The sequence below is a fragment of the Ambystoma mexicanum genome, chromosome 2q, assembly GCF_040938575.1.
Source record: "Ambystoma mexicanum isolate Mex_15411 chromosome 2q, UKY_AmexF1_1, whole genome shotgun sequence".
NCBI classification, from domain to species: Eukaryota; Metazoa; Chordata; class Amphibia; order Caudata; family Ambystomatidae; genus Ambystoma; species Ambystoma mexicanum.
Genome location: NC_090924.1, coordinates 115,596,332 through 115,618,421, shown reverse-complemented (window position 1 = coordinate 115,618,421; position 22,090 = coordinate 115,596,332). Strand labels below are relative to the sequence as shown.

At 46.4% G+C, this 22,090-nt stretch overlaps 1 protein-coding gene across 12 annotated transcripts in view; it reads right to left on the bottom strand.

The window, feature by feature from the left end:
- Positions 1-22,090, bottom strand: part of MAPK8IP3 (mitogen-activated protein kinase 8 interacting protein 3) — an 892,115-nt gene that overhangs the window by 183,000 nt on the left and 687,025 nt on the right. The window lies entirely within an intron of this gene.

The window sequence follows — 22,090 nt, the reverse complement described above, 5'->3', positions numbered from 1 at the left end:
CCTCAAATACGAAGGGGTTGGTGAATACACCAAAAAGCCTTATCTATGGGTTACTCTATAACAAAGTAAATTCTCCATCCTTTCAATTGGTCCCTTGCAACAGTGTCAGGATGGGCCAGAAAATACAGTGTCAGTCCTATTGCAGCGATAATGGTCCCCACCCAGGATCTCAAAGGCACAACCCATTAACAATAATAGTTCAGAGTCACTTCTTTGTTTTACTCTCAGTCCTAGTGTTATAATCACCCTTCGCCAAGTATTCTCACCCCTTGCTTTAGGGTACTGGTCATGCTAAGGTATTATCACCCTCTAGCCACCTGTCACCTACCTAGGCGAATGAGGACACGTTTGACACACTCAGACAAGTAAGCATTCCCCACCCTCTCTGTGCTTAGAGTATAGATTTTGGGATAGATATTACCACCCTCTAGCAGCGGGTCACGCTCCTGGGCCAGCAGCAAGACCTTTGACACAGGAAGAATTTCTCCCCCCCGCCCCCCATTTCCTTAGGATTTCTTTTAGGTTGTATGATCTCACAGCAAGAAACACCCTCCTAGACCAGGTTCTGGTTGCAAAAAAAGCCCTCAACAGGATATTGGCTTTCTCCCCTTATATGGGTCGGTTCTCTGCCGCAGTCTTGAGATATTGCACTCAGCAGGCTTTCAGCTTCCTTTCCCTCTCAGTGTTTTCTCATCCCTCCCAGTCTTTCAGGGGGCTCTGGTCTCAACTCACCAACCCATGCCTGCGTCCTTTTTCCCATACTAAGGAAACCGAGACTGCTTTATACTGCAGATGCTCATGGATTGGCCAGTGAGGCCATTTATTTCTTTGCAACAATCTAATTGGAAGTGAGGCTTTGTAGTTCAGAACTCAGTGGGAAGGGCTTTAAAAAGGCTGGTGGTCAATGGTGCTTACCATGCCAGGGGCTGCTTATCCATAATGGGTATGGGGGCACTGACCCTCCAGTACCCTTTGCCTACCACAGAGGAGCTGCGCCAGCACAGTGTAAACACTGAGCGTTCCCTCAGCTGCATGCTACACCCCTGAGCTAGCTTAAACTGTCAAAGGGAAATCTGGTTTCCCTTTGACAGTGTAGATCCCCAGCATGCATGTCCAATAGACCACGAAAAGACAGGGGTGTTTTGCTTCCCCAGCGTTGCATGGCCATTGAACATGGAGACTGGGGAACTACAGGTCTGAATGGGCGAGGGGGCACCCGTACACCTCCCATGGCATTCAAACAGATTGGGGTGCTGACGGTGCTCCAGTCTAGCCTTTTCTTACTCTGGAATTTCATTTTTTACTGGGCATCTTTGATAAGGCAAGCATGAGAAGTGTTGTTACGTGGCTAGACTGGTATTTTGGTGCAACCACTCTTACTGTTTCTTACTGAGGCATGGTATTTTTTACTGGGCATCAAGGGTAAAGCAAGTATGATAAGTATTATTTGTCTAGATTAGCCTACATTGTGCAGACAGTTTGAACATGTTTTCTTATTGTAGGATAGCCAAAAGCCAACAGAGTATGTTCTTATGTGAGGATACTGCCATATATTGGCAGAGCCAGTGTGGACCTGTTTTCCTACAGTACCATTACTGGCATTATGCTCAAAGCAAACATGAGTATGTTTTTATATGTGTATTCTGGTATATATCGAGGCAGCCAGCAAGAACATTTTTAATACTGGCATTTATTGTGAACAAAGGCATTAAGAAAATATATTGGGAAATGCTCCTGTGCGCACTGTTGGTAACTTGCCTCTATTGGATTTTTGGACTGGAGTTTCCCTACAAAACCAATTACAAACTGTCTGGCTTTTTACCCAATTTTTTACAGAAGGTACGCTGTACAATGCATCATCTTAACCTATTTAAAAAATATATATATTTGACTGGGAGAGAACTAATCCCACCCACCGCCCCTCCCCCTGAACCTAGGTTGCTTTGTTTGGGCTCCACCGCTTTGCTCCGTCGATCTGGTATATTTGTGGGAAAATGTATGCCCCTCCATTAAAAGAATTCTCCAGCCACCACTATGCCACTATACCATGCCCTTGTCGTGTTTGCTGGCCAGTGTTTGCCTCCCTCCCTGGCTTGATGCTTTCTTTGCAAGTAAAGGGTTTAAGCCATGGGGACTTCTTCATTTCTGGGCTTTTGTATCCCTTTCATTTGGGAGATTCGAGGAGGATTTTCCAGTGTGGTTTTAGTGTTACAAAAGTGTTTTGTCCCTCCTGCTGAATTGGGGCTGGAGGACGGCTCCACTGTACTGCTCTGGGTGCGGGGGATGGGGTGAGGGGGAGGGGTAAGAACTGTCTATGTTGTAGTCTTTGCACAATATTGGTCTTTGGGAGAAAGCCACAAGAGGGTGTAAACTTACTTATCGAGCCAAAGCCAAGGGGCATTATTCTCCTCTTCCTTGAGCATACACAGCGGAAGCAGATTGCCAATGCTACTAAGCAAACTAACCATCTCAAGTGGTCTGGTAACAGGATCCAAATCTTTTTGGTTTTTTTCTGGCTACTTTGGGCGAGCCTGGCAAATAAGGGGCTCGATATAGTCTTTTCCACCTTTGCTCATTTAAAGTCACCCTCATGATGATATAAGCAAATTCCCGGAAGGACACAAGTCAAGGAAATGGATAAGCCTCCCACAGTAGGTTCGGATTCTGCACTGCCTCAGAACTCTGATCAAACAACTTTCATCCTATTTCATAGAGCACTAATTAATATGTTGTCAACTTTTACTTTACTGCCATTTTCTTCTGATACCCTGACAATGCTCAAGTGTTTGGCCGATCTTGATATCTGCTGCATGGCATTTAGGCATTGTAATGCTTGTTAGTTTAATCCCATCAGATGGCTTTACTGTCATATGTGCTTACATATTAAATGGGATTGAGGTTACTGTGTATATAATCTATCTGGACTTTCCAGTGTATGCTTAATTTTAGTTAGATTCTTGCTTTGCGAGAATACACTAAAGGATATCTTGGATAGCTAAAAAGGCCTACGGCCCAGATGGCCTTTCTGTGGAAATTCTTTCTAAATGTGAATCATTTCTAGGCCCACAATATTTTAGTCTACATAATACCTTATTTTTTTTAAAATTTTTGTTTTTATTGACAACATACACAACAGGGTGGGCCAACTGGCCTATCCCACCCGCAATAAATGCAGGAGAAATCACATTGTCAGGAACATTTTCTGATTAACTCCCAAACCCTATTCCCCCCTCCCAGTCCCTCCCCCCAAACAATTGTCGCGCCAACTTTAGGGATAATGCATATACATTGAGCATAGGGAAGAACACTTGCTTAGCATTCGACAGAAAAACGTGAACCTTGAAACAGTGGGGTAATACCATGAAGCGGTTAGGCCGGGGCAAGTCCAAACCCCAAGGAGTGTGGGGATTCGCGCAATTTAACCTTTGACTTAATCATTTGTTCGATCACTCCTCTACAATCGCATAGTAATACAGTCATCGTGCAGCAGCACTGCTGTCCATTCTTGGACAAAATCAGACATGGTATCATTTGCTATTGCCGAGAGTTTTTCGTAGCTGAAAATGACCCTAAGCTTGCAGAGCCATTCCTCCTTGGAGGGGGCCAGGACACTCTTCCATTTTTGCGCAAGTGCCAGTCTCCCTGCCCGCAACATAGCGCTGATGACCTTGGGGAAGGCATTCCCCTCCGACTCAGGCGTGGGGGAGCCCAGTAGGATTTCCAGCGGGTGCAAAGATGGTCCATAACCCTCGATATCTTTGATCCAGCTAAGAAGCTCCGCCCAGTATACCTGTATGGACGGGCAACTCCACCACATATGAAACCAGGTTCCCCGTTGGTGGCATCCTCTGGGGCAGAGGGGGGAAACGTCCCGGTACATTCTAGACAACAGAGCCGGGGGGCGATGCCATGAATGGAGGATTTTAAAGTTGTGTTCCATAGCTGCTGTGTATAGGGAGCCCGTGAAAATGCACTTAAAAACTGCACTCCAGGTGTGATCATCTATTGACATTCCCATCCTCTCTTCCCATATGCGCTTGAAGGGTTGTCTGCCTTCTAGGTCCGCTGTAATCAGCACACTATAGAACTTAGATAGCGAACCTTTGCGAGATATACTTTTGGCCAGAATAAGTTCGAATGGGGTGAGGGGGCGACTAAGCTGTTCGGACCACCTTGGTTGGGTAAGTATCCCCTTCAACCGCAGGAATTCAAAAACCGTAGGGGGCCTATCCATCAGAGCCTCTGTCAAACTGTCATATTCGATGAAGCCCTCTTCTCGTGTAAGCTGGGAGACTCTTTCCAGTCCCATGTCAGACCATGCCTGAGTGTCCCGAAAGCCCCTCATGTCCAGATCGATGGGGGGGCCCCAGAGTGATGTCAGAGGAGAAGGCCATGTAGATATCAAATTATTGGCTTTGTTGGGTTTCCACAGCGTCCAAAGGACTGCTAAGGTAGGATGTGTCTTGAGTTGTGGGGGGATTGACCTGGGAGAGGCCCAGAGATAGTCCCTGACCTTCCTCGGATGTGCGTGGGTGTCTTCGACATACGTCCAAAATGTACGCATATCGTCCCGCATGTGTTCCAACATCACCCTAAGCTGGGCTGCTTTATAGTAAAGCCTAAAATCGGGGAGTCCAAAGCCACCATGGGATTTTGGGAGGGTCAGAGTGGAGGTTTTAACCCTGGGTCTTTTGCCATTCCAAATGAAGTGGAGGACACGGGACTGGAGCACCTCGAAAAAGGCTTCGGGAATCACGACAGGGAGAGCGGAGAAGAGATAGAGAAGGCGAGGTAGAATGTTCATCTTAACCGAAACCATGCGTCCCAGCCAGGAGAGTGTGAGGGGGGCCCATCTTTTGAGATCGCTACTGACCCGGGCGAGGATCTCAGGGAAATTCCGTTGGTATAGCTGTGACAGATCTCTGGGGATGATGGTGCCCAGATATCTAGTGGATTCTCGCTCGATTCTAACCCCCTGAATGTCGGTTTTATTCTCAATATCTTGTTCCCCTGGGCCCATTGGCATGATGCTTGATTTGGATGTGTTTATTCTCAGCCCCGAAAAGGAGCCAAAAAAGCGTATGAGATCAAACAGCCTCGGTAGGGATGTTTGGATGCTGGTCAGGTAGCCTAGTATGTCGTCTGCGAATAGGGAGAGCTTAAACTCGCACTCACCACATCGTATACCCATAATTTCCGGGTCGTTCCTAGCCGCTATAGCCAGGGGTTCCATGGCCAGGGCATATAGGAGAGGTGACAGGGGGCAGCCTTGCCGGGTGCCTCGGGAAAGGGAAAAGGGCTCAGATGTACCCCCATTAACCAATACTCTCGCCGTGGGCGAGTTGTATAGTGCTGCAACCCACCTACAAAAATTATCTCCCAATCCCATTTTCCTAAGAACCTTGATCATGTAAGGCCATTCGACCCGGTCGAAGGCTTTTTCTGAGTCGAGTGAAAGGAGGAACCTCTCCACTCCCTGCTCGGTTGCCTCATGCATAAGGCCGAGGGTTTTTCTGATGTTGTCTGACCCCTGGCGCCCCGGGATAAAGCCCACTTGATCTCCATGTACCAGGGTAGGGAGGAATTTTGCCAATCTGTTCGCCAGAAGTTTCGCCAGTATTTTGACGTCAGTGTTCAGGAGCGATATGGGCCGATATGACTGGCATAAGGCTGGGTCCTTACCCTCTTTAGGTAAGACCACTATTAAGGCTGACATCATTGTGGGTGGGAGGGACCCTTGGCTAAGTGCACAGTTGAACAGTTTGGCCAGAAAGGGGGCGAGTGTGGATCTATAGGTCTTATAGAATTTGACTGAGAAGCCGTCGTCCCCCGGGGCCGTACCACTTTTCAAGGAGGAGATAGTGTCAATTACTTCCTCCGATGAAATGGGGATTTCCAAGGTGTCGGCTTTGTCTGGTAGCAGGCCCGGGACAGGGAGGGAATCCAGGAACCTATCAACGTCTATCCCATCCCCCTTGTATTCTGAGCAGTATAATTTTTCATAATATAGTCTGAATTGTTCAGCTATTTTGGAGACCCTTGCAGTCGAGTTACCGTCCGCAGAGCGGATTGAATTCACTCTCCTGCTATTCCTAAATTCGCGGAGTCTCCAGGCGAGTATCTTGTCGGCCTTTCTCCATATATTTTTGTTTCAGAAAAGAGAGCTTCCTTTCCATTTGCCCTACTTGAAGGTGAGCCAATCTAGTGCGCAGCTTCTGCAATTCCTCCCACTGCCCAGGAAACATCTGTGTTTTCAGTTTACCACCTGGTTGTATGGCCTCTATCTTGGTTTTCAGGTCTTTCTCTTCCCGGTCCCTCTCCCTTTTTTTCCCCGCCCCGATGCCAATCAGGGTACCTCTGATAGTTGCCTTAAATGCCTCCCATACTCCCATAGTGCCTACCTCCCCGTTGTCGTTCAGGGAGAAATAATCTTCTATGGCTGTCAGGAGGGTTTGGCGCGTCTCCTTGTCGTGAAGAAGGAGGTCGTTACAACTCCAACGGGAGCTGGCTGCGGGGGTAGGGGGGAGGCCAATCCTAATCTTGACCATGTCATGGTCCGTCCAGGGGACGGTTTCCACACCAGCGCTGGTGATCTCTCCCTGCATAGTTGCATCTACCAGAATGTAGTCTATGCGCGAGAAAACATCATGAGGCTTAGAGTAGAAAGTGTAATCGGGGTTCAGACCTTGCTTGGGTATACTCGTGTCACACAACCCCAATTCCCCATTCACTTCCTGGAAGGCTGATGCCAATTTTTTGTGGAGCCGGATGTTGGGGCAAGGGTTCACAGATTTTCTATCCCTTTCGGGACACAGCACCATGTTAAAGTCCCCTCCCACCAGGAGGGTGCCCTCCGCGAATGCCATTATTGTCCCCTTCATGCTTTCCCAGAAGACGTCCTGCGACTCATTTGGGGCGTATATGCAGACCAAGGTGAACAAACGTCCCCGCACATCTCCTTTAACCATGAGATACCGACCCTCGGGGTCGGTCTGTGCAACCTTAAACTCAAAGTGAGCCTCGGGGGACACCAGCAAAGCTACTCCCCTCTTCTTGAACTGGGTCGAGGCCGAGAATACCTGATCTATGTTTTTAGCCTTGAGCTTGGGCTCCCTCCCCCGAACCCAGTGGGTCTCTTGCACAAAGAGGAACTGTAGTTTCGTCCTCGTGAATTCCCGCATGAGCAGCGACCTCTTGGTGGGTGAGTTGAGCCCCCGAACGTTTAGAGACCCCACTGACAAGGATTGAAGTGAATCATCCATTAGGACACGTTTTGAAACACATAACTCCGAATTCAAGGATGCAAGCGTCGTTACTCCCTAAATGTTTCCGCACCCTGCAGAGGGCTAGTAACTGCCCCCAGGGTGTGATCAAATCCCCAAACTTTGGCGTACTATAACAAAACCCCAACCGTCCCAACTTCCCCTCATCTCTCCCCCCACCCCCCTCCCCCCAGATCGCCTGGTTGTGTTGAGGCATCGTCCCAAGGTCACACAACCGGCCAACCATGTCTCCCCCCTCCGGGCTCGGTACCTCTTTATAAACACCCATTCGAGCCCCCCCCCTCTTCGGGATTAATGCAAGAACGTAAAATTTAACAACATCCCCCCTTTGCAACGACAAGTGGATAAAATTTTCATCAGATTCCAGTAGTTTGTTTCAGCCATTATGAGGGTCCGGCGACGCCAGTGCCACTCTCCTGAATTTCCTTTGGCCTCGTACTCTGCGCCTCTCCTTTGGAGCGTTGTTCTTTTTTGGGCCCATCGGGGCGCGCTCCCGGTCGCGGTCTCCCCGTTCCAAACCCGAACTATCTAGGAGTTTGCCCGTCACTCTTTGGATGTCATCCTCGGTGATCAGGGTATACTTATATCCCTCGAACTCGAAAGATAGGGAAAAAGGATACCCCCACCTGTATCGGACTCCCTTGGCTTGGAGCATTTTCGTCAGGGGGGAACAGAGGCGGCGTCTCGCCAGAGTGAAGGCCGACAAATCCTGGTATACCGAGATCCGGGCCCCCTCCCATTCCACCGGGCCCTTCTTGCGAGCCAGTTCAAGGATCCTGCTTTTTTCTGAAAAGTAGTGGAAGCGGACTAAAACGGATCTGGGGCCTCTGGAGGCTGCCCCTGCTCTATGGGCCCTGTCAATAGTGGGTTCTTTGGTATTAGCTCCGTCAAAAAGCACTCTCACCACCGCGTTGACTGCCTTGACAATGTCTGCCTGGGTTTCACCATCTTGTTCCGGGAAGCCTAGGAAACGTAGGTTGCAGCGCCTTTCCCTGTTTTCCAAGTCGTCCATTTTTAGTGAGCATTTCTCTTCTCTTCTCTCAAGCTCCGACAGGCGCATGTCAAATTGGGACTCGAAAATGTCACTCGAGGTTGTATTGTTCTCCAGTGCCTGCACCCTGTCTTCTATATTGTCCACCTTTTTGTCTAGGGTGTCCAGCCTAAGGGTGATATCTGCGCGGAATCCTCTAATTTCATCAAGCAGGGCCGCCATACCCCTGGAGACCGAGTTTGCATCTGTCGCTTCTTGTTGTGTTTGGGCGGCCATTTCAGGGGCAGTAGGGGGCTCGAGGGACGGGCGCCGAAACCTCTGCAGTGTTTCCCTCCAGGTCATAGGCCCTCCCTGGGCACTCCCGCTCCCCGGTGTCTGCCACTGAGTGGTTGTGGCCTACGGGGCCTGCTTGTCTCCTTTGCTTCCTGGGGGGAGCAGGGGCCCCTGGCAGCTCTGCGGCCGAGGGTGGGGACACGGTTGTGGGGGGGCTGGAGCCCCAGGCAATTCCTCCGTCGTGGGCGGGGGTTTTCCTTTCCCAGATTTTCCCCGCTTTATTTCCTTTTTTTTTTTTATTTATTTCCCCCGTAGTTGGGGGCCGTGACCTGTTGTGTGTCAGCGGTCTGTCCTTCTGCGGCGTTTGCGGGGGGTAGGTGCCCTCGGTTGAGCCCCGTGCACCTCTCAGGCTCGGGGTGCTTCCGGGGCTAGTATGGGCTTTCCCTGGCTTCTCTCCTCCTACCCCCTTTTGGGTTTTTATTACCCCCGGGGTGGGTCTCCTTACCTCGGGGGGGCCACACCTACGCCACTCGTGTTCGCCCCACGCGGGCTCGCCAGACTCTGCGCACTCCCAGTGCCGATCCGCTGCTGACTCCCGGCTGGGGGGGTTCCTTGGCCTGATGCGGCGCCTCCTACTCCCGCTCCGTGGTCCACCTCATGGACCGTTTCGTCGCCGCGAACCGCCGTCCGATCCAGGCAGGAGTCCTAGGCCTCGGTCGCCTGGGCCTTTGCAAGCCTTCTCTGGGCCCGGGCTCACCGCTGCTTTCCGCGGAGCCGCAGAGCCGCAGAGCCGCAGGGGGGAGGGGCCTCGCGCCCTCGAAGTTCGATGGGTCAGAACTCCGGCTCCGTTCCACCCTCGGGTTTCAAATTTGGGCCGGGGGTGCCCGGCACCTTCTTACGGGGGGGGGGGGGTGTCGATGTCTCGTTCCGGGGGTGTCGGGGGGGGCTCAGGTCCCTCGATCAGCGCCCTGTTGGGGAGACGAGCGGAGATGCTTCAACACATCTCAGCGCCCCCTGGTGGATCCTCCATAATACCTTATTATCAACTGGAGGCATAACGAGTACCTGCTCAGATGTCATGAATTTTGCTATCCACAAGCCTGACAAGGACCCCTTACATCTCAAACATTTAAGGCCCATTGTTCTAATTAATTGTGAGTACGTTTTTTGCTAATCTTTAATCCATTAGACTGGACAAACTTCTGCTGCTTTTAGTTAATGCAGATCAAACAGAATTTTTGCAGGTTTGATTGCCCTCATCAAACTCAACACCTCTGTATGATGCTATCAGTATGGCTCAATTCTCATCCAGGGTGTACGCAGCACAGGCTTTTGATCAGGTGAGATGAGATTAAATGAGCGTATCCCTAAAATGATATGGATTTGGTCCAGCCTTACTCGCTATGACTGACCTACTATAAACTAAACCAACAGCAGGTCTTTTTTTTTTAATGGACTGATAGCTCCATATTTTAACTTGGAAAGAGGAACAGGGCAAGGATTCCCTCTTTTTCCTTTAGTTATTAACCTTAAACCCCTTCTTAGTGTGAGAAACCTCAGGGTATTCTCACTTGTAGACCCCGGGGATCCTTTGTTCAGGTGGCCTGGGAAGGGCCACCGTGCTTGGATCCCATCCCTGGGCGTGGACAAGCGAGGGAGGATCACCTGGTCAGGGTGCCCTTGGGGATTGCTGGAGGAATACCCTTGGGAGAAAAAAACCACACTTAAAGGACTATTGGTGGGTCTCGTACCTAACAATGCACCCAAAGTTTTTTGCACAAAATAATGTCAGGTTAGTGATTCATTTTATTTTCCTTTTTTGAATTACCTTTTGTGGAACTCTGAATTTCTTCCCCTCCAGCCATTCTCTCTATTCCCTAGTGTGGTGACTCGGGCTAGACAACGCTGATGAGCTGCTTATCTAGGGTGAGGGGATAGATAGACTTGCCCTACAACTATCTAGACACAATCACTAGTTCTGATCACATAAAAGGCACAATTTATGATTTCTAACCAAATTGTGTGCTTAACGCCTTGCAGGTGAAATACAATTCTTTTATTTTTTTCCCCTGATTTGGCAATTAAAAAAGGGGAAACGGGGTTAAAAATTAAACAACTCTCATGAGTTTGTGAGCCATACTTAGTAACAACCAGACATGAAACTACTGGCAATGGTGCTACTGAAGTATTATATCTCTCTCGCAGGTGTTGTAGTATCCACTTGCATAGACCTCTGGCCCATACAATTGGTCCTTAGCTTACAACAGGTCTATACAGACCTACCAGTTTCAGTGGTGTAGTAATTGTACCACTTTTTTCAGGGCCACAGCACACTCAAGCGTGCTGCCACAAAAAACAAGAAGGAGAGTTACTGCATTGGCTCTTCACTGCACCCCAAATGCGTGTGTATTCAGGCAGTTTAAAGTCAAAGGACTGCTTTCTTTTCACACCGGGCAAGGTTTCCTTTACGTCCTGCTTGAACCTAGTTTCATTATGCTGCATCAGTAACGGCTTCGCTCGATCGCCAAGCAGTCCTTTGACTGTTTGGACAAAAACTCCAGATCTACACAAGGTGGTTTACATTTCCTCGTGAGATCTTTGCTAACCGCAGGAATAGTATGCTAGCCTCCCAGTTAACTATCACCTTACTCTTTAGAGCAGTAGAAGGATAGGGTATTTAGGAGGGCCCTTGTCCAGAATATCTTTGAGGTCATCCTGCTCAAAAACTGCCAAAGGCCTACCCACCCAAATATTCAGTTACGGGGTATTTTCCCCCTGGTTTCTGCTTCGATCTCTGAGCCGTTTGGCTGATTTTAAGGCTCACGTTTTCAGGGTTCCTGTAACTGCTATAATTTTATATGTCTGGTACCCCTTCTGGGCCAGTTTGCTCTCATTTTGTTTTGTACTCTTCATTGTTTCTCCCCTCGACTGGGTTTGTTCTCTATGCCCCCCTCAACTGGCAGGAACCCACGCACCTTCTCTACAGCAGGGCCTGCTCCCTCAAGGTGGCTCCGGTCCACTGACTCTGGCGTTCTCCACGTCTCCTCAGTGTCCTCTCCGGTATGCCTGCGAGTGTTTCCACAATCACCACCTTTGTTCCTCTCTCTTTGGTTTCTTGTGGGATGAACAGGGGACTCGCCGGTTTTGGCATTGTTTCTTGGGCTTCAATCCCACCACATCCTCTGCATGCTCAGGCCTTCCCTCTCGGTTGGCTCCGCTCAGCCTTGCCAACTTCGCACAGCCCTGTGCCTTGTCGTCCAAGTTTCTCTCCCTCTCTGGCTTCTCTGCCGGAGTATCTCCAGGTCTGCGTCTGGACCTCCTTCCAGGTCCTTCTCCATGCTAACTCTGGCTCCGCCTTCCAATGATGTCAGAGGCTCGCCTCTGCATATCGTGTCTCCTCCTGTCATGTGAGTAGGTCTTTTTATCCTTGTTATCAGATACGAAAGGGGTGTGTTTGATTGTTCAGCTCCTTTAAAGATCAGCATTGCCTTGAGCCAACTGTTAAACATATTTCCTACATTATTTGTTGTTCCACAGCTGCCAGACAAATCCACTTCTGGTATTTCCATATATGCGGACAATGTCTCAGCAGTCTTAGGGAGTTCCTTACTGGAATGGGAGTCCCTGTCCCATGGGATCATTCCCAGTGAGTGGCTACTTTCCCAAACCCCTAGGGAGGGTTTTACTTACAGGGTTCACCTCCCTAGCCTCAAAGGGTGCGACTTCCCCCAGAGAAGAAGGGACAAAACCACCAGATTCATCACATTGCCTACGTGTACCAGTGGAGAAAGGTGTGACTTGGATACTTCCATCTGGTTCAATCCTTCGATTAATATGAATGGTTTCCAAAGGGGGTGACTACACCCAGGGAATAAGGGACAAAACCATCAGATTCATCACATTGCCTACGTGTACCAGTGGAGACAGGTGTGACTTGGATACTTCCACCTGGTTCAATCCTTCGATTAGAATCAATGGTTCCCAAAGGGGGTGGCTTCCCAGAGAGAAGAAGGGACGAAACGTCCAGATTCGTCACACTGTCTAAGTGGAGTCAGGTGTGACTTGGACACTTCCATATGGTTCAATACTTCAGTTAGAATGAATGGTTCCACCATTTCTGTGGCATTCTTGGGGAAAACATTTTCACAAGTAATCAGCTTTCAGACAGAGGCAGCATCTGCCCATTCTCTGTCCTGCAAGGTAGATTTGACTTGGTTGAAAAATATTTTATCGGCTATGACAAACGGATTATCTCAGTTAATAAACTACATCCTATCAAGCTTTGTAACTTGGAAAAATCAAGAGTTAATAGAACTCCTTCTACATGTCCACTATTGTCAACAACTGTATTTAGGTTCTAAATAGAAATGTATTTAAGAACAAAATCATCTATTAACAACAACATACTGAGAGACTAGTAACTGGATTGTGATCGGGAGATACTGTATTCTGTATGGGATAAGATATCGAAATAGCTTCATAAATTCTCGGTAGCCACCAGTGTCAGAGTTATTTGTTAACCAAATATTAATTGAAAGGAGGAGGATATTGGTCTCAGATGCATCCTGGCCGTGCGATGTGGCAATCAGAACACTTAAAAATATGTAGATGGATTGTAAATTAGTGGTCCAATTCTGATCAAGAGTCTGGCCTTGCATAGCTGTTATTTGCAATATCAAAGCCCTGTTTTTCCCTCTCCTTGAATGGTGGCAGTGATATTTCTCCTGCCTCGGATAACTCTAACACTAGGAGACTATCTTTTGACATCCTTAGAGGTTAAGATAATGAATACTCACTACAAAGAGGCTACTAGCTTATCTTTTGATCAATAGCGGAATTTAGTTTCCATGATTCAGAAACTTTAAACTGCTTTAAGCGCGACTGTGTATCTTGTAGGACATGCATCACATGGTACTAGTTTGAATTATATGTTGAAAAGGCAATTAGGATTCAACTACAAGAGGTTGACAAACCCTAACACATTGAATTGTTACACCATTCTAGAATTATTTACCCACTCATTATTAACCGATATTCACAGTGCTTCGGATAATCATAAATTAATAATTATTGTCTGGATATAGCATATACAGCACTATGGTCCTACCACAGAATGTGTTTCTCGTTCGTTATCATAGATCTATATTTATTACAAGCCTAAGAGACGAAGGTCTCCACCCTCCACCCAGAGACCTTTCTTGGTTTTATTATTGTTCTTATGAACATACGATAAATGTAATTTAGTGTAGGGTTTTTGTGAGAATCGGGCTAAGTTTACATTTCAAACGTTTGTATAAACTATGTGAAATAAAAATAAAAAATAAATTACTAATTATTTCTTGTTGCTTGCTGTCTCAGATATGCATATGTTCACATTTATATTCTATTAATAATTATATGTAACTTGACTTTGTTACATCACAAATTTCTTATTGCTGTACTTATATACACTGCATTACTATTATAGTAGCTGTATCTACTTCACTCATCAACATATATTGAACTATAGAATATGATACTTTTGTATGCTTCCTTACAAACACTTTGACATTTAATGTAATTTACATTATTCATTTGTGTATGATATCCATTAGTGCTATGTAGTTAGAATGTAACCTCATATAGTTAGAATGTCTATTGCAATACGTACATACACTATTGTATGACTATGATAGCAGTAAGCAATTGTCTTTAAAATCTTCAAACACCATTTATGTATTTGAAATATTTCAATAAAAATATGTAACTTAAAAGAGACAGTGTATATCAAGGATATTCAACATTTTAAAGGGAAATGACACAGTACAAAAGGCAAGCCTTTATTTCTTTGATGAAAGGTATTTTCTGGCTTTAATGTCAAGATATGGTGGGCCAAGAGATCTATGAGGTAAATTGTGGGATGGGGAGTCTTGAGTATTGTTAGAAAACAGTGCTTCATCAAATGAGTTGTAAGCACATGGGGTAACTTCCCAGGAGTAAGCCACAATGTAGAAGAGGCACAATGTACTTCGAATATAGTCTAGAGTTGAGAGCCTACGGGGAGCATTGGCCAAAATGTTGGCTGGAGCCAACCCTTGAGAATGAGAAGATAGAGGACAACCTGCTGATTGCAGGAGCTTAGATAATGCTGGTAGCTACAAAGCCACCAGCTCCAAGTAAAGAAGTTTGCATCCGCGGAGGAGGGGGTTCATAATTCCTTCAGCCTGACAAATAGTTAGCGGGGAATAAATCAGGTAGGAGCAAAACCATTGTAGGATGCATGGCCGTAGACACAATGGAGGCAGAAAAAGGATAACTGCAGGTGATATTCACATGGTCTGTCAGTCTCAGGGTCATCAGTCTACATTGCTACCTTTTCAACTGGTTTCCATACTCACTTTCTAGAGAGGAAGGCAACAGACTAACTTCCTTGAAGAGATTTTCTGCATTGCTTTACACGTACGTTTACCAAATGACTCAACACGAACAGGACATGACTGTTCCCGTTCTGACCTTCTGTTTTTATAAATCCTCACCATCAGGTGTTTTAGTCCAATTGTTTTAATTGAAGCAACTCAAGATTGCCTCTCTCAGAATGGATTGGTTAATTAGTTCAAGGTCCGGAACTGGAGATGTGCCCTGGTGAAGGACATGAAGTAATCTGGCATGACATCAACTCTTCACAAAAGGTAAACCTGCACAATGATGACGGAACCTGTACTATCCAAGCAACTGGAGTTTGAGCAATGTTGTATCTGCGTAGATCTGTTGACTGGAATGTAGGCCAGTGTAAATATGTCAGATGCCACCTGCCTTCCTCATGAATTCCCTATAATATCTAGGACACCACAGATGTAGGTTTCTCTGAGCAAATAACATGATGGTAAGGGATAAAATCATCATGAGACAGCCCTCCCATGACAGAGGAGCCCTTTAACTTGAGCAACAAAAAATGGCAAAGCCTGGCCTGGGACTTGTGTAATCAATGAATATCAATGTATTGATTGACAGGTTAGGTCAAAAGGTCATTATTGCCAGCACTGCAATAATCAGCACTAATATATCAATATTGCAAACCGTTTCACAATGATTGCAAATAAATTATTTAGCCAGCTCCACTGACGAACATAGTAAAAAAAAAAAAGGTATCAGAAAATAGTTTTGACTCTTGCTGACATTGACAAATGTGAAAAGCTGTGCCAGGCATCAGAGCTAAGTAATGGCATAGAAACCCCATTTGAGTCAAAGAAATAATTTTTAATTGCAGCCTCCATTAAATAGAGTATGGGTGCATCAAGATATGTGTGAGAATTCAATTATAACTAAATGAAATAGATCTAAAATTATGCATTCTTTAGTGGGTTGCGTGGATAGAACCCGCAGATCAGTTTGCATTGCTGTAAAAATGGGGTTTCTTTTGAAGCTTGTACGGACCCCATACTAAAAAAGTGCCAGTCGAGAACAGGCTGAATGAATTGAATAACTATAAATCAGTGTCAAATGCTGCCAATCTTTTTATCATTGCACCATGTGATTGCTGACAAGGCACAGTTCAGAGCTTCTGCAGGAAGCAGCCGAGAAGAAGTCAAGTTAGGTAATAAGGCCTTTTTGGGAAAAATTGAATTGAAAATATAATAACGCTTCAAAGAAATTATTTCAGTCCTGTTGTCAGACCACCAGATGTGGTCTTCTGATATCTAGCGTGCTGTTTTGCAGAGCTCAGCCAATGGGTAACTAGTACCTAATGCTATGCTGGTACGTCCCTATGAAAGTGAAATGGAACGATAATTGGCCTGGCGATCTCTTCTCTAGGAGCATAGCGATGGTGCCACTCAGCCTCAGGCTCTCAGTTAACAAATATTGCGATGATAATAAGGTTACAATGTTCGAAGCAAGGGGGTGTTTCTGAGGTTTGCTTTGGGCTACAGGATGCTGCTGAGAAAACTTGACAATCTTGCAATGCATGAGCATCTGCCTGGTGACCCGAACTGCGTTAGTTAAACTGATAGACATCGGAGGAGATTGGTTTAGGTGATGAGGAGGTTGACAGGACATATAGGGAAGAGATTATTTGGAGACATTAGGGGGTGGTTGGAGGAAGACATCAGGAGGTGCAAGAGGCTAGCGAGGTCAAAGCTTGCAAAATCAGGTACTTTTATTAGTAAAAGCTGGGCTTTTTTGTGTAGGGGTTTGGAAAAACATATGAATTCAGTATGGAACCTCTGAAAACCAGAGTACAGCATGGGATAACGGGAGTCTTCCAGGTGCTCCCCACGCTAAAGTCTCAGAAGCACTCCCAATAAGCGATCAACCCTATTCCTACGAGTCTCTATCGCTCTAGGGATGCCATACTGTATAAAAACAAATCTCAAAATGATGGCCAACACAAATAACACAGACCTTATCTTAAAACGTCCCTTAGCCTCCTGGCTAACACTATGTTTTCAAAAATAAAGGTTCAAAGTTCTGGCCAACAGAAATGTTCATAATCCTCACCTACAAATGGCCAGCTTTTTTCTATGACAAAGCACAATATGTATCCCAGGGTAGTCCCTTCTAAGGGAATTCACAATTCTGGTTTTTCAAACCTTTCTTCTTCTAGAGACTAGATCCCTTTGTGTCAGCCCCCCCAACATGGGCAACACGCCTGTACACAACACTTAATCACGGACACTTGGAGGTTGGATTTGGTCAGGTCATTCGCCCCAACCTTTTCTCTCTTTCAGACTTGGAATAGTGTCAGCATACGACAATCATCATATAAAAGACCCAAAATCTCTTGAGCCAGGATGAAATATGGCCGGGGTCTTTCGAGTGAGCCTCACCAACACGTGCAACACACCTTGCACAATTCTTAATAAAAAACACTTGGAGATCAAATCCAGTCGTGTCCGTCTACCCATCAGAATTTCTTTACACTATTGTCACATTACAATCATCATATACGGCGACCTAAAAACAGTCAGCCACAAAAACATAGATGCTTTATATCTAATAGCACCACTCCCACCACATTAACCTTAGTGGCGCAACTGCACGGCCCGCCTCATTATTTGGTTTTGATTTTAATTTTGATTTGATTTTTATTTATACAGTGCTACATGCCAAAGCATTGTACAGAAAAATAAATATGAGCGGTACAAGCAATGTAAAACAGAAGCTACAATTTTAACAGAAAGAAGATAAGCCTTAAGATGAGAACGGAAAATGAAAAAGAAGACAGAGAACAGAGAGAAAGACTGTGCGCGTTCCAGTGCTTTGGAGCCAAAAGGGAGAAAGAGCGGAAACCGGATTTAGCTCAATGTGGGTGAGGAACAGTAAGAAGAAAATGGGACTTGCAGCAGAGAGAGCAAGGTAGTACATAAATAGAAATAAGAGTGGAACGATAAGGAGGGGCCAGCTTGTGCAAGCATTTAAAAACTAAGCTGGAGAAGTGAAGTAATTGGGGCCGACAAATGGGGTAATCTTAACGTATATTTATTATATACTTAAATAATATAACGTATGTCTATTTATTCTATAAGTATATTTGTATACATGAATAAGGGACATGAACTGCACATCTTCTCTCCTCCTCTGCCTCTTCTAACTGCCTTTCCTCCACGTTCCATCCCGGAATCCTTTCTCCTCGCTTCTTCTCCTCGTGCTGTACTCTCGTGTTCTTCTCACATGCTAAATAGCTAACTCGTATTATGTAACATGTAGTGAGGACATTACAAGAAGTTAAACAACAGCCTTGACTCAAAGGGGAGCCGCTGAAGAGAAGCAAGATCGCGGGTAACAGAGTGACTTAGGGATAGAGAGAAAAGAAGACATATAGCAGAACTGTAGATGGAGCAAAGAGGGGAAAGATGGGTCACCGGACCGGCAAACAAAAGAGAGGAGCAGTAGAACAAGTGAGAGAAGATCAGAGAGGAAACAAGCGTTTTAGTAGCAGAGAAAGAAAGAAATGGTCTAGCCTTCTGTATGTTGAAGAGCTGGAACTGACAGGAATGTTTAAAAGCAAAAATATGAGGAGAAAAAGAAAGAGATGAGTCTAAGAGATTCCAGGCTGAAAGAGAAATAGGAAGAGAAAAGGGAGGAAAGGAAACGGAGGGGGTGGTAAAGAAGGAGGGAGAGTAGTGGTAGGAAAGAAAAGAACTTCAGTCTTAGAGAGATTTAGATGGAGAAAATGAGCCGACATCCAGCACTCAATAAGATAGAAAGTAAGAGTAGAATGAATAGAGAAAAGGAAGAAAAAGGAAGCAAGAGCTGCATATTGTCAGCATAAAAATGATGAGAAAGTCCAAAGGAAGAAATAAGAGAAGCAAGTAGAATAGTATTGAGAGAGAACAAAAGGGATCCAGGACTGAGCCCTGGGGAACTCCATACTGAGCCGGAAGAGGAGAGTAGAGGAAGAAAGACCAGACACCGAATAAGTGTGATTTGTCAAATAAGAACAAATGTATTTTAGCACAGAGACACCAAAGCCCAGAAGGATGAGAAAGGGAGCGGAGAAGAAAATGGTCAACCGGGTCAAAAGCAGCAGAGAGATCAAGTAATACTAGGAGTGAGGATTGCCGAGAATAGTGGGTGAAAAGAAGAGAATCACAGACAGGAAGAAGAGCAGTTTCAGTAGAATGATGGGGCAAAAACCAGATTGGTAGATCGGGAGAAGAGAAGATGAGTTAACATGAGAAGACATTTGAGAATAAAAAATATGTTCAAGGGGTTTAGAGAGAAAAGGTAGTAACGAAATCAGAAGGGAAGAGATGCGCCAAGAGAGGGTTTCTTAAGAATTGGAAAAACAGAAGCATGCTTAAAGATAGAGGAACAAGTAGATGACTGAAGAGACATTAAAGAGCAGAACCAAATAAGGAGAACGGGAGGGATAGACCTTAGGAATAAGAGAGGAGGGGAGAAGATCGGAAGGAGAGGCCATAAGATGGGCTTCAGAACAAAAGCAAGAAATATCCAAAGAGGAGAGGGAACGAAAAGAGGTTAACGAAGAGGAGGTAGAAAGACAAGTACACAAGGTAAGGAGAAGGGGAAGATGAAGAAGAGGAGAGAATAGCGGACCGAAGAAGGGTGATTTTAGACGACAAGTAAGAGGCAAAATCAGGTGCAGTAATAGAGGATGAAATAAAAGGATCGGGAGTTAAAGGGGAAAGTATGCGTTAAGAGTCTGAAATAAACAACGAGGACAGACAGAGAAAAGTCAAAATGTTAGAGTAGAAGTGTAGTGTGTTTGATCAAGATGAAGGCCGCATCATAATCAGAGTGAAGGAAAGAAAGGTTAAGAATATCAGAAGGGGATTGGGATTTCCACAAACAGCGCTCAGGTCCGCGCACAGAGCAAAAGGCGGGGTTAAGCCAAGGTTGGGGAGGTTTAGGTGAATGGGTGAAAGAAGAGGAAGGATAGAAATGATTGAGGGTGTCAAGAATCGAGGTTGAAAGCAGGGTGCAATAAGTATCAACTGACAAGGATGAAAGGACTTCTAAAGAAAGAATAGATAGCTGTTAGGAAAGATTTCGTAATTGTAGGTAATTTTCCTTCCATGTGGCAACCCCTAAACTTTTTGCTGTTGTTTTTCACCTTGTTCTCGACTTTGCCAGAGAAGTGCAGCCTTATGCCGCACTCCTCCGGGGGTTTCGCTCCTTTCTTACGGGGAAACTGACATGCCCTTAAGACAGTTAGTACCGGGAAACGCTGTTTTCCGTAGTTTCTTTTATCATGTTGCGGCTTTCGTGCAACATGACACAAGAGGGCACTGTAAGCTAAGTTACTGCTCTCTTGGGTCTCTAGCCTTCTACAGGCCCTAGATACTCGTTTAGGATTGTAACTGATCGGTGCAAGTGATTCACGGATGGGAATGATGGCAGCGATCGTTTCTTGTGTTTTGAGCTCCTTTTGGCGTTTTAAGCGCGTTTCTCACGCTTAGCCCAAAATGGTGGCCTGGCTCCCAAAATGGCCAGACTACGAGGCTCCTTTGCCCTGTCCGCTGACCGTCTTGCTCCCTTCACCTTCCCCAGGTCGAGCCGACCCGGGGCCTTCCTTATTTGGGCATGTACTTTCCCGCGAAACATGGATGCTTTCGCGGGCTTCTACATGTCTTGTGTGTGCCTCCAGGATGTGGGCTGGGATGTCTGGTCCCAATACACATCCTGGGTGCCAGAGAGTCTAGGGTGGTGTGAATGCCTGGGACCACAGTGGTCCGTGATATGTCCACGTATGGTGTGAGTGTTGATGAGCGGATCTCCCATTGGGTCCCCTCCGTTTTGGTGAGAAGGGAACCGTGGATAAGAGGGGGCTGGAAACAACACTACCATGTCGATCTCCTGAGTTCTCATGAACGAAGGAATACAGGAGCCAAGTATCCTGCAACCAAGAGGCTGAACCGAGGAATCGCTGGTGACCCGCTGAAGGACTGCTCCTCTGCACTGCTGTCGCCTTGTGAAACCCTTTTCACCTTTGATCGAACCAGAAGGCCTGTACTGGTACTTCGACCCTTGGAATAGCGGGGACAGCTATTCTCGGCATCTTCACCATCTCCTGCTCGTAAGCCTTCGGAAGCGTCTCTGGGCCATCCAGCAGACTGACCAGCCTACACAGGAGTCTTGCTCTGTAACCGCCGCCAGGTTGTGTAGTATTTCGAGTCCTTGTCACTCTCACACGATTCGTACACTTGGCATTCCCAGGTCTGAAGTGAGTAGTGTACACTTGGCTCAGATACACACGGCCGCTCCGTTGGCCTGCTGTGGTAACAAACTGTGCGGGTTCCTTCGTTTGGGACGTCTTTTACTCAACTCTGCTGCTGCAGACTCAACACGACGACGAGACGTACCCTGCTCTTCTGAACCTGTCAGCGACTGAAACTGACGCGGAGAAGCCTGGGTCTGCTTGCATCGGGGACCGGTGAGTAGCATAGCTAGGAACTGTTTGCCCTCCTGCAGGAGCCCATAGCTTTTCCCTGCTGTGTCAAGACAGCACGCCTTTCCGTACTCGCGCTCTGCTTCTGCCCACAGTGGAGGCTGCGCTTGAGTTGCGGAACACTGTTCTTCTTCATTTGTGCACTGAACTGAACTGCCTGATTTCCCTCGAAGAGACTCCCCTTTTGCCCGTTGGCACCAGCGTGTGCAGGTACTTTTGAGCAAAAGGCTCCACTCTTCGTAGGGCTCGGACTTCCTTTTAGTTAGGTGCCTCTGAAGGCGGACTGGGTCTAAGCATTATTTCGCACTGCCTGTTTTCCTTCCCTTTTAGGTGGACTACACATTTCGTGCATCTAACGCTTGAGACTTGTTTGTATTTGTATATATATTGTATTGGTATGGTATGTGTTGGTTTACTAGAGTTGTATTGTGATTTCTCGCTACGGTCATTGTTTTAAAGGCCTTGGAATAAATGTGTATATATTTTTAATATAGCACCTGTTTGGAGTAGTTTGTAAGTGTCCTTGCTTTGTGTGCTCATTGCGGGCTTTCAGTCACCCTCACCCCTCTTGAGACCTAGTCTTGACCGCCGCGATCGCTACCCTGATTGGTCTGGCTTGTCCAGAGGTTACCCTGTTCCAAGTAATTAGGTTGG